At 35.3% G+C, this 15,406-nt stretch overlaps 1 non-coding gene across 1 annotated transcript; it reads right to left on the reverse strand.

Annotated features, from left to right (window-relative positions):
- Positions 1–8,507: 8,507 nt before the first annotated feature.
- On the reverse strand, positions 8,508–8,614 carry LOC124897347. The gene has a single exon (XR_007054069.1). It is a non-coding gene; the product is annotated as a small nucleolar RNA R71 (small nucleolar RNA).
- Positions 8,615–15,406: the final 6,792 nt, after the last annotated feature.

A 15,406-nucleotide genomic window follows, 5' to 3' on the forward strand; every position in this document is an offset into this window, starting at 1 on the left:
GAGATTAGAGTTTAAACACATAGGAATAATGGTTCAATTTCTAGCTCGAAAAATGTAGGGTGTTACAGATACCAACTCCAATAAGGGATCTAAGTGGGCAAAAGTTCCTAATCTATGCCACAGGGATCGAACGTACTCCTCTCACTTTGTAACATCATAAGACAATTAAATTTTCAAATATATTTAGTGAAACTTTAATTCCTTACCTCCAGATGTAATCCATCCACTTTCTCCTTTGATTCTTATTTGTACCATCGTACTTAAAAAGTTCTTCACATCTATAGATCAATCCCCTTACATTATAATTTAATTTTGGAAAATTGATGTGTGAGTACCTAGTATCATTCCTATGGAGTGATCCACTCAAACCACCTAATTTATTCAACTTTATTTCTTCTTTTATAGAGCCTTACGAGTATCCTTAATTGATAAGAACATATGTTGAACCTCCTTTATATTTTGCTCACGTTTTCCACATATGGCTAAATCTTATCTCCAAATGTGCAACACCTCATACATTTGTATGCCATTTTATATCTTGAAATTTAGCCTATACAACCCTTGGTGTGTGTAGAAATAATTTGGGGCAAGTTAGATGAAGTTAAGAAAGTTTTAGATGTGATTCGATGCACGAGCATCATGTCAAAGGGCTTAAGACTTGGGGTCCGCACTGCACATCTCATTGAGAGGACATTTTGGTTCCCTTTTATGTTGGGATGTGTACCACAAAATGAAGAAAGTCATTGTCGGGGTTCGTCGCACAACTCCCCTCTACCTGATGGGATATTATTTTATTTCATAATTTTAAGGGATTTTTTGTCATTTCCTCTATTAAAAACAATCCTCCAACTATACTTAATAATCCCAAACCCCTAAATATAAATTTCATCAGTCAATATATCCTACACTTCCCCAAAACTCTTAGAAGCAAACTCAACTAGGGTTTAAGATTCAAGTCTAAAGTCTAAAACTTTCTCAAAACTCTTTTCGTCAAAAGGTATGTTGAACAACCCTCTTTCAACTAAATATATTTTTGAGTATTTTCCCTAATTATTAAAATAGTTTATGTATGTTTTAAATGAGGGTTGTTGGTTGATTTTTGAAAGGAAGAATTATTTAAAAGTTGAAAACCCCATTTTGATGAACAAAAGTTTGAATTGTTAATGGAACTTGAGAACTGGGGCTTATTATTTGATATATGAGAATATATGAATGTGATAGCTTATTGGGGTTTATTGAAGTTGAAAAGTTATATCCCTCTTACAACTCACTTTGTTTTCCCAATTCTTGAGTTTTGGAAAGAATGAAAAAATACCTAATCCCTTGCTTTTGAAAGTATTGTTAGTTGAATGTTAAGTCTTTAACCTTTAAGGTGCATGTTAAATGTGTTCAAATCTTTGAAATAATTGGATTAATAAAGTATTATTATCTGAAAACTCAATTATGATTATGTATATGATTTCAACGAGGAGATTAAGAGTCTATAGTGTTTTTAGATAATGATTTAGCATTATAAGGATGACTTTCAAGTCTTGATATGATGATACCAAAATATAAATGAATTTATGAATCACTCTATGGATAAATGCTATGAATAATGGTTCAATTGGGATTAAAGGGAATTATGTAGTTCACTGAGAAGATGTAAGTCTTCATGACCATATGCCTAACACCTATGTTTTTGCCAATGTAGGGGTGGGTTGATTTTTAACAGGACTACCTTATGATGTTTTTCTCTATAAAGATATTATGATGCCTAAATTATGTTTATCTTAATTCATTTGCAAGCATGGATTGGGGGGCATCAGTTGGGCGAGTACCTAATCCATATAGCTCATGGGTTACTTAATATCAGTGCAGACTATATAGTTCAGAATTAAATTTTCAAATGATTATATCTTTATGCTTTGAATTCCCAACCACATACTTTCTCAATTATGAATTATGTTATGAATTTTATGAATTGCTTTATAAATTTCTTGTCCATTCTCCTAGGTCGCTTTCTAGTACTCGTCATACTAACTGTCTTCAGATGCTACATTATTTCATAATATAGGTTTGGAGGAATTTTTCTATTGTTTTGTGCAACACTAGGATTTTTTTTGGGATAGCTAGTAGCAAGTGATGAGCCCTCCGTCTTTTGGGAGGCACATGGTTTCTTTCATTTAGACTTTGACAATCTGGTTTCATGGTACTGTTGAGGCCATATTCTGGCTTAGAATTTTCATTCATGATGTTAGAGGATTTGTAGACTGATGTAAACTAATGTTGTATTTTAGAGTTTGATATTATTAATTACTTTTAAAGTTGAACTTCTTATCATTGGTTTTGATTTGCACATTAATAATGGATATACTTATGGTAATTCTAAGGGGTCTTCTCAGTCCTTTGTTAGTTTAGGATGTCGGTTACATCTGAGGCCTAGTCCTGAACCTGACAAACTTGGTATAAAGTGTCCTAGGGAATTTATAAAATTTTATCAAGTAGAGTTCTTTTTATAGGTGTGTTGCTTGCCACACTTATAAATAGGAGGCTGTAAGGCATTTAGGAATGTTTTCCTTATTCATGATCTAGTTTGTGCTAGAAAGTCTAGTTCTAAGAAAATTCTTCCAACTCTTATTTTTTCCCATATTTTAGATCATACCTCCAAAAATGACTAATAACCAAAGAACTTCAACTGGAACCTCTCTCCCTATCGGGATAAATGCTAAAGAGGTGCATCCAACTCATGGGATATAGACTTGTTATGGAATCCACACTTCTGATCCAGTTGCTTCTATTGGAATCTCACTAATCTAGTCTAGTCCTACTTAAGCTCTCAAAACTAGTCCTATGTGAAACTAAGTCCTCATAGGGTGAAGTTCCTAATGTTAAGTTCAAAATGACCATTCAGATGCTTAATCAGAATATGTCATCTCATTTTCATTGGTCAGGTAATGTTGGTTCTTCCATCGGTTCCCCGGATACTACTATAGTTGGTCAATTTATGCGACTGAACCTGCCAATTTTCATGAGATACAAAGTTAAGAAATATCCTCAGTATTTTATTAATAAGATGGAGAAAATTTTGAGATATGAATGTCAGTGATACCAAGGGAGTTTAATTTGCAGCCTTCTAATTTAAAGAAGTATCTTACCAATAGTATGATGAGTGGGACAAGATAGGGGTGAAGATATTGAACCAACTTTTTGAGAAGACTTTGTTGAGGATTTTTTTACCATTTCTTCCTTTAGGAGTTGAGAAAAGCTAAGGCAGAGGAATTTGTGAACCTAAAGTAGAGTAATATTAATATTATAGTGTATGCTCTGAATTTTACTCAGTTGTCTTGATATGCTCCAGAGTTAGTGTCTACTATGAGAATTAAAATGAGGAAGTTTGTGTTTGGTATGTCTGATGATGTGAAACTGGAGCATAAAAGGGAAATGTTGAATAATGACATGGACATATCCAGGCTAGTGGTTTATGCTCAGTAGGTAAAGGATGATAAAATAAAGAAAGTAGAAGCTAAAGAGCGTCAAAGTAAGAGGGATAAACCTGTAGATCAGGAAGTGGGCTGCCAAAGTAGTGTAAGAGAGAAAAATAGTCTTTTAGGAAGAAATTTTAGGGGAATGGTTAGTCATTCTCTAGTGCACCTACACCTAGGCCTATGAAGTATTAGTGTTCCCAGCTTAGAAATAGCCCAGAATACAGGGTACACAGTCTCAGGATAGTGTGGCCCTATTGGCTCTATTCTTTTCTTCTTTCCACACTTGTAAAAAGTTTCACCATAAAATTTGTAATATGGGTAGGGGTGTATGTTATGTATGTGGAAAGCCTAGTCATTTTCATTGGGATTACCACTCGACAAGAGATATATCTATGGGAAATTAAGCACTAATTTCTACTTCTCCAGCCCAACTACAAAAGGCACTTCTTTATGGATAAGTGGGGTTAGAATTACCTATATACCTTAATTACTTGCCAGGAGTTCGACGCCTTGCCAAATTTTGTCACTGGTATGTTATATATTTTTTTCCATGATGTTTATATGATGATCCTAATTTATCTCTATCTTATGTGTCTTTTTATCTGGTTATGAATTTTAGTTTTGATCCTGAAAACATCGATGAACCCTTTTCAAATTCTTACCTTATTGGCAAGTCCATTATTGCTAGAAGTTCTATAAAACTATGTTTTGACTATTTTTTACGGGATACTTTGGTGGATTTGGTAGATCCTGATATGGTAGATTTTTATGTTATTCTAGGGATGGATTGACTCTACTCTTGTTATGATTCTATGGATTAAAGAACCAAAAAATTCACCTTCCAATTTCCAAATAAACAGGTCCTTGAATGTGAGGATATCCCAATAATACCAAATGCAAGATTCATCTCTTATCATAAAGCCCAAAAATGATATCTAAAGGTTGTTTGTACCATTTAGTCGGGGTTAAGGATTCTAGCACTGAAATTCCTCCATTTTAGTCCATTCTTATAGTTAATGAATTTCCTAAATTTTTTCCCAAAGATCTTTCTGGAATTCCTCTCGATAAGGAAATAGACTTTGGGATTGACCTCTTTCTCAATACTTGATGAATTTTTGTTTGACCATATAGGATGGATCCTATAGAGTTTTAAAGAGTTAAAAGAACATTTGAAGGATATCTTTGATAAAAATTTTATCTATTCTAGTGTCTCTTCTTGGAGTGCTCTGGTAATTTTTATATATAAGAAAGATGGTTTCCTTCGTATGTGTATAGATTATCGTCAGTTGAATAAGGTCACAGTGGAAAATAAGCACCCTCTTCCCAGACCTAATACTCTTTTAAACCAACATCAGCGTGCTAAGTGTTTCTCCAAAATAGATCTAATTTCGGGTTACAATCAGTTAAAGGCTAGAGAAGTTGATATTCTCGAGACAACTTTTCGAACCCAGTATGGCTAATTTAAATTTTTGATTTTATCCTTTGGTTTCACTAATCATCCTATGGCCTTTATGGACCTTATGAACATGGTTTTTAAGTTGTATTTAGATATGTTTGTTATTGTGTTTGTTGATGACATCTTGGTTTATTCTTGGAGTGAAGATAAGCATGCTAGTTACCTCTAAATTGTACTCTAGATTCTTAAGGATCACAAGTTATATGAAAAGTTCTCTGAGTGTGAATTCTGACTAAGATTAGTGGCTTTTCTTAGACATATTATTTCTAGTAAGGAATTATGGTGGATTCTCAAAAGGTCGAGGCGGTAAAAAATAGCCCAAACCTACGAATCCAATTGATATTAGAAGTTTCTTAGGTTTGGCAAGCTATTACAGGAGGTTCGTGTAATGTTTCGACACTATAGATTCCCCACTAAAAAAGTTAAATCTAAGTTGATGTTCCAATGGTATGATGCTTGTGAAGTCAATTTTAAGAAGTTGATAGATCGGCCAACTTCTGCTTCTTTTCTTACCCTGCTGAGAGTACTGAGGGGTTTGTAGTATATTTTGATGCGTCCCGAGTGAAACTTGGTCGTGTCCTTATATAGAATTACATGGTCGTGGAATATGCTTTTAGGCAATTAAGGACAATGAGAAAAACCACCAAACCCACGATCTAAAATGCAGCAACCATTTTTCCACTTAAGATTTATTATCATTATTTATATGGAGTGAATGTAGACATTTTCTCTTATCATAATATTTTCCAATATATTTTCACATAGAAAGAGTTGAACCTCAGGAAAATGAGGTGTCTTGAACTACTAAAAGACTACACGTGAGTTTGCATTATCAACCAGGTAATTCTAATGTAGTTTTTGATGCTCTTAGTAGGTTATCCATAAAGAGTTTGTCTCATGCAGAGGAGGAGAAAAGAGAGTTAGTGAAGAACATTCACTAACTTGCAAATATTAGAGTTTCACTTTTGGACTCTAAGGATGGAGGGTTGATTGTTCACGAGATAGCTACATCTTTTTTAGGTGTTGAAGTAAAGGAAAAACAAATTGATGGCCATGTATTTATGCAGATTAAGGGGGATATTAGACAGAAGAAGGTTTTGGATTTTAAGATTAGGGGAGATGGTATATTGTGATACCAAGTGATATTATGTGTGCCTAATGTTGATAATTTGCCAGAGAGAATTCTGACCAAGGCTCGTGTTGGGTATACTGTTCACCATGGTGCTACTATGATGTACCATTATTTGAAAGATCTATATTGGTAGAGTAATATGAAAAGGGATATTGCAAATTTAATTTCCAAGTGATCCAATTATTAGCAAGTTAAGGTTGATCATTTAAGGCCTGATGGCACATCACAAAACATAGCTATCCCATATGGAAATAAGACATGTTAAATATGGACTTCATTAGCTGTCTTTCTGATTCTCACATCTAATATGATTCTATTTGGGTTATTTTTTATAGAATGACCATGTTTATTGATCTTGGTCGTATTTTGTCCAATCACTAATATTCACCTATATTTAGACTCGTTCTAAGATAAAAAAGGTGTCATTTCGCTCATAATTAAGCTATAAGTGTGTTTCTTCTCTAATGGATATGATTAGTGTATGCAGGACTAAATTTTGATAGAATTGAATGTGATTGGATGCATTAATGAGGTATAATGATAAAAGGAGCAATTAAGGCATCAAAAAATGATTTGGAAGGCGAATAAGAAAAAAAATGCTCCAGAAGTCTCTTTAAGCAAGTCATCATATCGCGGTAAAAGGGAAATCACTATTGCTCAAGTTTGGAAACACACCACATCATGGTGAAGGAGAAATAGGGATTTTTCATAATCCAGTATCTCACCGCGATTCCACTGCATCACGGTGAAGGTTCAATCCATATTTGTCACAAAATCGAGTCCCACTGCGATTTCACTGTGTCGCAGTAACAATAGCGATGGAGAGGTTTCCACGACGCGGTGAGAGGATAAAGTGGGATTATTTTCACCAACTGTAAAAGGAACAATTCACTACAATTGGAAACATTTTGTAAAGCATAGCAGCGGCGGAAAAAAACAACAAAATCTATCTTTTAGGGTTCTTAGAATTTCTTTTGAACTTTTTCACTTCAAGGTTAATTCTTGGTATGATTAATTACTTATTTTGGATGATAAATTCAAAAATGAGTGGCTAAAAACCTTTGATCTGGGGTTGAGACCAAGAACATGATTACTCTTTGATATTTTCTATCATAGTTTCTTGTTGGATTATCATATGGGTTGTTCTTAATTTCATCTATTTTGATGAGTGTCCACCATTAGAATAAATCTTTATTTCTATGTGAATCCGAGAGGAGAATCATCGGATAGAATTAAGATATTAAGGAGCATGGTTCTTACTCTTTTATAAAATAAGGGATTTGAATTAGCATCTAGGATAGGGATATACCTAGGAGCCTTGTTTGGTTCAATTGCAAGAAAATAGTTGTATGCATCTAGATGAATTGTTGCATCTCTTTTAGTCGATGTAGTTGTAATATTTAGATGGATAGAATATTTAAGGTCGGGAGACCAAGATCGTACCAAAAACCTTGCGAATCAATAACCCGATAACCAACTAGAATGTGATAAAAATAGAGTATTGTATGATTGTTCGATGTGTCTCAACCCTAGATTCTCATCACTACTGTTTACAAATGTTGCCTGCTTTGCTATTGTCACAAATTACTATTTCTTATTTATTTACATTTGTTTTATTCAAAATTTCAAAATCATCTTGATACCTTACAATACTTAATACCTCCTTGTCTAAAACTAAAGTTGGTTAAACTGCTAGTTGCTTAGTCCTCATGGGAACGATATTCAATTGTCTAAGTCATTATATTATAGTGTATGATCATGTACACTTGCATGTGCATTTGAACACAACAAGTTTATGGCGCCGTTGCCGAGGACTAGTACAATTAGCAATTTATTAAATTTTTGGTTTTTGATAGTAATTTTAAGTGTTAACAACTTGATCTTAGTGGCTGACTTTTTGCAGGTTTAGCTGAATATAGGACTGGCGAGAGATAGAGAATTGGTAGAGCCTTTTTTGGAACCAGAACTGATATTTCAATAAAGGTGAAGAGCTCATTATCCAATTAAACAGGTTTAAATGGCTGAACAAAGAAATGATCCAGTTGATCCAGATTTCGGACATGTCCCAGCTTTAGTTATCCCAACTGTTAAACCTGTTCATAAGGTGGCAATCCCACTCACAAACCATGTGACTAATAGTTTTCACAAGCTTGAGCCAGGTGGTCGATTTGAATTAAAATAGAATATGGTGCAGTTGCTGAAATCGGCTGGGCAATTTGCAGGATTTTCATATGAAGACCCACAACAACTCATACAGACCTTCCTGGAAATAAGCGATACTTACATTCCTGTAGGGGTGCATACTGATTATGTCAGACTAACTCTCTTCCTCTTTTCTTGAATCGGGGAAGCAAAGAGGTTGTTACATCCTGAATCAACACTCTCCATCAATTATTGGGAAGATCTAGCTCGGAAGTTCCTTATTTGATTCTTTCTATATGGGAAGACTGTACGTTTGAGAAGCTAGATTCTTAGTTTTAGACAAAAAGAAAAAGAGAATGTCTACCAAGCCTCGGAGAGATTTAAAATTATGCTAAAAAATTTCCCTCATCATCATCAGTCTAATAATGTTCTTGTTCATACTTTCATTAAGGGGCTACAGCCAAATACCAAGATTTTCTTGGATTTAGCAGCAGGTGGGTAAGCTCTTGAGAAGACTTATAATGAATTGTACACACTGCTAATTAGATTTCATAAGGGAATCCTGAATGGTATGCTGACTCATAGAGTGCTCCTAAAAAGGTTGAAGGTGTATTATAGATAAACCAGTTCACTGATTTATCAGCTCAACTTGTAGAAATGTGAAATCAGATACTTACTCAGCTTAACAACATGAAGTTGGGGGTTCCACAAGTAGCAACTATAGCTAATGCAGTCCAACAGGTAAATTCTTGGAGTGAGGTTTGTGTAAGTAGTAAGCACATAGCTAATGCTTGTGTGGTTAATCCAGATTTTGTTAATTATGTGGGGAATGCGCGCCATCAGGGACAATATAACTTTGGTAACACTTACAACCCAAACTAGAGGAATCATCCCAATTTCTCATGGGGTAGAAATCAGGCACAGAATAATAGTCAGTATAAGGGGCCAGTGTAACAGAATCAATAGCAGGTTCAGAATAATCAAGCTAGTACTCAAACAAGAAATATAGAGAAGATGTTGAAGCATCTTTTAGCTAATCAAGCACAGTTTGCAACAGACTTAAAGAGTCAGTAGTTGATTACTAGGAATTTAGAGTTCCAACCCAGTCAGATTATGGGAGCACAAAACACAAGACCTCAAGGAGGCTTACCTAGCGATACCAAGGCAAATCCAAAGTAGATAAATGCAGTTATAATAAAGAGTGGATTGCAGTTAAAGGAGGCGGTACCTGAGAAAGTTAGTCCTACAGCCATTGATGATGATGATCCTAAAGATAATAAGGAAAAATGAGTCAAATAAAAAACTACAAGGGATGAAACTCATGTGGAGAAGAAGTCCCTACCTTTACCGTTCCCTCAAAGCCAAAGAAAGATCCAAGTAGAGACAAGTTACAAGTAGGTTTTGGACCTTCTAAATCAGGTTCATATAAATCTTCCTCTTGTTGATATTCTACAGAGTGTTCCAAAATATGCAAAATACCTGAAAGACATAGTGGCAAACAAAAACCGATACATAGAGTATGCTATAGTTGTACTTAGTTAGGAGTGCACATCCAAGATACAAAACAAACTTCACATGAAGCTGAAGGATTCAGGTATTTTTCCTTTGTAGATCACTATTGGGAAGGCCATTAGTGCCTATGGATTATGTGACTTGGGAGAAAGCATCAATCTCATGCCAACATCTTGGTACCGAAAGATGGGTCTTGGGAGTCCTAAACCCACGACCATTGTTTTGTAGTTGGCTGACAGGTCTCTTGCTAGGCTAAATAGAATTATTGAAGATGTCTTAGTGCAAGTGGGATCATTGATCTTTCTAGTAGACTTTGTGATTCTTGATTTTGAAGTTGATCCGGCTGTTCCATTTATTTTGGGACGACCATTCTTAGAAATAGGGTAGTCACTTATTGATGTAGCAGAAGGGAAGATGACTATAAGAGCGCATGATAAAGGGGAGGTTTTTAATTTATACAAGTTGTCTACTATATCTGTTATAAACCTTGAGTCTGATCTTCGTCTTCTGTTTTCAGATGATCCACTTGAGAGAGATTTAATGGTCACAATCTTTATGGAGATACAGAGGTACTTGAATTGGTTCAAGACATGAATTAGGCAGTTATTGAAATGAGAAAGCTACCTTTTGAGCCGTTGAACAGGCTAATTAGCCCATCGCCCAAAGCTTCAATTGATGAAGCTCCAAAATTGGAGCTTAAGGTTATTCCTCCTCACTTAAAATACGTTTAGCTTGGTAACAATGATAAATTGCCTATTATTTTGTTTGAAGGTTTATCTGATGTACAGGTAAGGGAAGCTATGGCAGTTTTGGAAAGAAGAAAGAAGGCAATTGAGTGGCAGATGGCTGACATTACTAGGATAAATCTAGCTTTTTGCATGCACAACATATACATGGAAGAAGTTTACAAACCAAGGGTGCAGGAACATCAAAGATTGAATCCAATGATGAAAAAAGCGATATGCAAAGAAGTCATCAAGTGGCTTGATAGTGGGATTATTTTCCTAATTTCCAACAACAAGTGGGTAAGCCTAGTACTTTGCATCCCAAAATAAGTAGGATGACTGTAGTCAACAATGAAGCTAATGAATTGATTCCCACTCACATGGTGATTGGATGGAGAATTTGTATCGACTATCGAATGCTGAATGAAGCCACAAGAAAGGATCACATCCTATCCCGTTCATTGATCAAATAATGGATAGGTTGGTAGGATAGGAGTACTACTATTTTCTTAATGGTTACTCGGCATATAATCGGATCACCATTGTATAAGAGGACTAAGAAAAGACTATTTTTACTTACCCATATGGCACTTATGCATTGAGAAGCATGCCTTTTATCCTCTACAATGCACCTACAATGTTTCAGAGATGCATAATGGCAATTTTCTTTGACATGAGTGAAGAATTTGTCGAGGTATTCATGGATAACTTCTCTGTTTATGGTAATTTTTTTGATATATTCTTGCAAAATCTAGAGCGAGTCCTATCTCATTGTAAAGAGATAAATCTGGTGCTGAATTAGGATAAGTGCCACTTTATGGTCAAGGAAGGAATAGTCCTTAGCCATTAGGTGTAACGCCCCGAATCTGGTACCTGGAACGCTACACGGTGCTCATGACCTTGAATAACCACAAGCTAACCCATGACTGATATCTATAACTGAGCCCTAAATAATATACTATAAATATGTGGAATATAAGCTGTAAGGCCATAAGGTTCAGAACTGAACTACTACTGAATATAAAACAATGTATGTAATAGGGTATAACAACACATAAAACTAAAATAAACTGTCTGAAACATGTTGTAGTCTGAAAGCCTCTAAACTATCTAAAATCTGTGGAGTTGATGGGACATGTCCCCAACTAACTCCGAACTACTGAAATAATAACATAATAAAATAATTATACTATCCTCAAATGATGAGGACTCACTGCTAGTCTAGCTGCTGAATGTCTGATCTACTAAAGATGCTCGGGAGCTCATGCTTCTAAACCTATGGTATAAAACACCATAGCATAAATGCGTCAGTACGATTGAATGTACTGGTATGCAAGTGAGGTAGGCTGAATGTAAGGGTTTATATGTAAGAACAATAATAACTGACTGATGACATGAACATGAACGCATGAGAAATACATACATGAATACATAAACTGGGACTGGGGTTGTGATAATACTGAATACTGATGTACTGACATCTGAGTTTACTAATACTGGGATACTGAATAACTGAGTCTATTGATGATATAAACTATAGAGTTTAAAGGTAACCGATATCTCAGGTTACTGGTACTATATTACTGATAACGGATAACTGAGTATACTAATACTAAAAAAACTATCTGAGTTCTTTTCTGGACTGGGTGACTGTATCTGACAGTCCTGAATCTGAAGAACTATCTGAGTTCTAGACTGAACTGGATGATTATTTCTGACAGTACTGATTCTGATGGAATCATTTGAGTTCCATACTAAAATGAGCAACTATATCTAATAGTCCTGATATCTATAGAACTGAATTGAGTTCTATTACTGAGACTGAATCTAAAACTGAGACTGTGGGAGGTAATCATCTAACCGACATACCCCGAATCTGAACTGGTGGGGTCCAACCTATAAATCCAACTGGAATGGTGTCAGTAATATACCACGGATAAAGAAAAGTAGTGATAAAACCCTCTCTGACAAGGAGCTCTTCCGTCAATCTCTGCTGTAAGAAAAAATTCAAAGAAGATGTATAGTTCATAGACTCGTAGGCGTACTTCTCAACCTATACTATCTACGTAGTTTTGGAATGTAAGGATTTCTTCTAAGGATCATGCCCTCTACTGACTGACAGGTGATCCCTCATCCTTGGGTTCACTCGGTGATGAATCCTACTCCTAACTAATAAAGACACTGAACTACTTTAACTGAACTAAACTGTTATTGATCATATTGTATAACTGATTTAAATTGGCTTCACTAAATTCTATAGACTAATGAAATACTACTGAGATTTGATAACTAACTGGTATTACTGGGATTATGAAGATTACAGAGATTACTGATATTACTGAGATCACTGAGGTTAGTGATATTACTGAGGTTACTGAATAGGACTACACTGATACTGAATTCACTGAATTTTCCTGAGTCATGAGACTGACTGAATTCTAATGATCATGGCTTGACTGAGAGTATCGTTAAAACTGGCACTAGATCTAGGTACACAACTAAATTTTTGGGTACAAGTACCCCCAGGACTTAATAGCATGAAACTGACAAGACTTAACACTTCTTGAACACATGACCAATATCAATAATTCATCATACAATAAGTTGGGGATTTCATGAAGCACATAGTTATCATAATGTTGTACGTGGATAGGAATGCATATAATCATGTCATAATTTCATACTCTAATAACATGAGCATTCCAACAAACATCTACAATGCACATCAATAGAATAAGAGTCATTTGAACATAAGGGTAAAACATGTATTTATCATTTGGGTCACAATTAAGCTATAATGCATAATTTCTATTCTCTTAGGTATTTTATCAAACACCTTGCATGCACCACTTAAGGCATAGGCATAATCATAAAATTAACACACCATAACCAATTAAGTTCATAGTTTTTGACTTGCATGCTAACATAGTTTCATAAAACAAATAAAGATTCCAACTTGGAAATCGTACAACAACAACCACATGAACATAATCAATCCATAACATGAATATCAAAATTCATAGTTTAAAACTTGATTCTTGGGCTTCATGGATGAAAGGAATCCATGAATGAACGCTATGCATATCTTAGTTCTTGATTATACAAAGATTGACAGCGACATTCTTGAATTTGAATTCTTAATTTAAAAACCTAACTTGTTCTTGAGAGAAACTTGAGAGAGACACTATATTTAGGTTGAATTGGGGCTAAATCCCGTGTTTTAGACATATATAGGGATGGGAAATTAACTCTTTACCCTTAAAAATGCGGATAATTAATTCTTGAAATTGGGTATCGGCGCTATTATCGACGCAGTGCGTCGATGGCATCGATGTGATAGTCAACACATCGTGCCATCATTATGTCAAGTCTCAGTACTTTGACCCTAGCAACCTGCAACAATATCAACCAATGCGATTGGCGACACGGCATGCCAAGATCGCGTTGGTTCACTATTTTGGGCTTTCGAACATGGTCTAAACGAGTTTCAAAAAATTTGAAACTTATTCAAAAACACCTATTGACCTTCCTGGTCAAGAATTATCAAGAATGCATATTACTAAAGGACATTAAAGTCACGAAATGAGACTGTGAACTTTCAAAGGCTAAAATAAACTAAGTCTGGAAACTTAGCTAGAACCTTCTAAGTATGGGACCCCTTTAACAAGCATAAATAGACTGAATTAAGCTTAGAATTTTATGGGGTCTTATGATATTCCCCCCTAGAAATATTCATCCTCGAATAAGACTAACTGAGATGGGGAAAATGATAAGCTGAAGTACACGCTGAACATGAACAATTGAAACATGAGTACATGACTGACATCACTGATTTGTTGAGATTTGTTTTGTGCATGCATATCTGATGCATGATTTCATGACTAGCATGACTGATAAGCTGAATATATTATACTGAACATTCATATTTGATGCATGAATACATGACTGATCTGACTCATGAATGCATGACTGGATATGCAACAGTAATTGATACCAAGATTATCATGAAAATCTGAGCATGAATTTGGATAAGTTCAAGGGAGACTATTTCCTTAAACTGAAAATGCTAATGAGCCTGAAATTAATTACTAGCTATGCATGAACGGAAACACGTGAAGGTAACTAAGTCTGGAACATGATACAAGAGCTGGATATTGTGATCTAAACTAAGTATCTTGAATACATGACTTACGGCTGAGATTGGAGTTTGAGGGTCAAATCATGAGTACCCCTTACCCCGAACTGGATTCATTATGAAAAGAGAGAGTGGCACATTTTTGTCATAAAGGTTCAGGGAAATATAGTGTATCTCCCCCTTGGAGCACTATGTCCCTTAAAAAATACTAGGTTGACTTTGCTGAGCTATGAGAAAAATTATGGCGATGCATGAGGCACCTTTTATCTGAATATCTGAGATCTAAAACTAAGACATAATACATGAACTGGGCTGAACATGTAACTACCTAGTTATTCCATCTTAGAATGATCACATTAATAAGACTCTAGATAGTGAGACTAGATGGAAAGATGGAAACCATACCATCTTGACTTGTCTGGCTAGCTGCTAAACTGAATTATTGGCTGCTTAACTAACTCATACTAGAAACTTCTACTCAACTGGAGAGTTCCTATGACACTCTTTTTGTAGAGTTCTAGTGACTGAAGAGAGACAGCAAATCTTGGCTTGATCTAAGCAGGAATCAGAATAGGAGATCGCTACATGGCTGGGATTCTTGTATTAGGAGGTAGGGCCTATGAAACATCATATAATATAAAGTGACTAAGCCTTAGGCACTATAATTGAGACTACTGAAAAGATTCACATAGGTGTTGAGCATGAATGCATAAATATACTAGCTTATCTAATTAACTGAACGATTGATAGCTGAGTACTGGGTCTGTAAGGCTGAACTGTACTTAGCCTGAAAGGCTGGACTTAGACTATAGAGTATTATACATAAAAGGTAATGAC

The sequence above is a fragment of the Capsicum annuum genome, chromosome 3 (assembly GCF_002878395.1).
Source record: "Capsicum annuum cultivar UCD-10X-F1 chromosome 3, UCD10Xv1.1, whole genome shotgun sequence".
NCBI classification, from domain to species: Eukaryota; Viridiplantae; Streptophyta; class Magnoliopsida; order Solanales; family Solanaceae; genus Capsicum; species Capsicum annuum.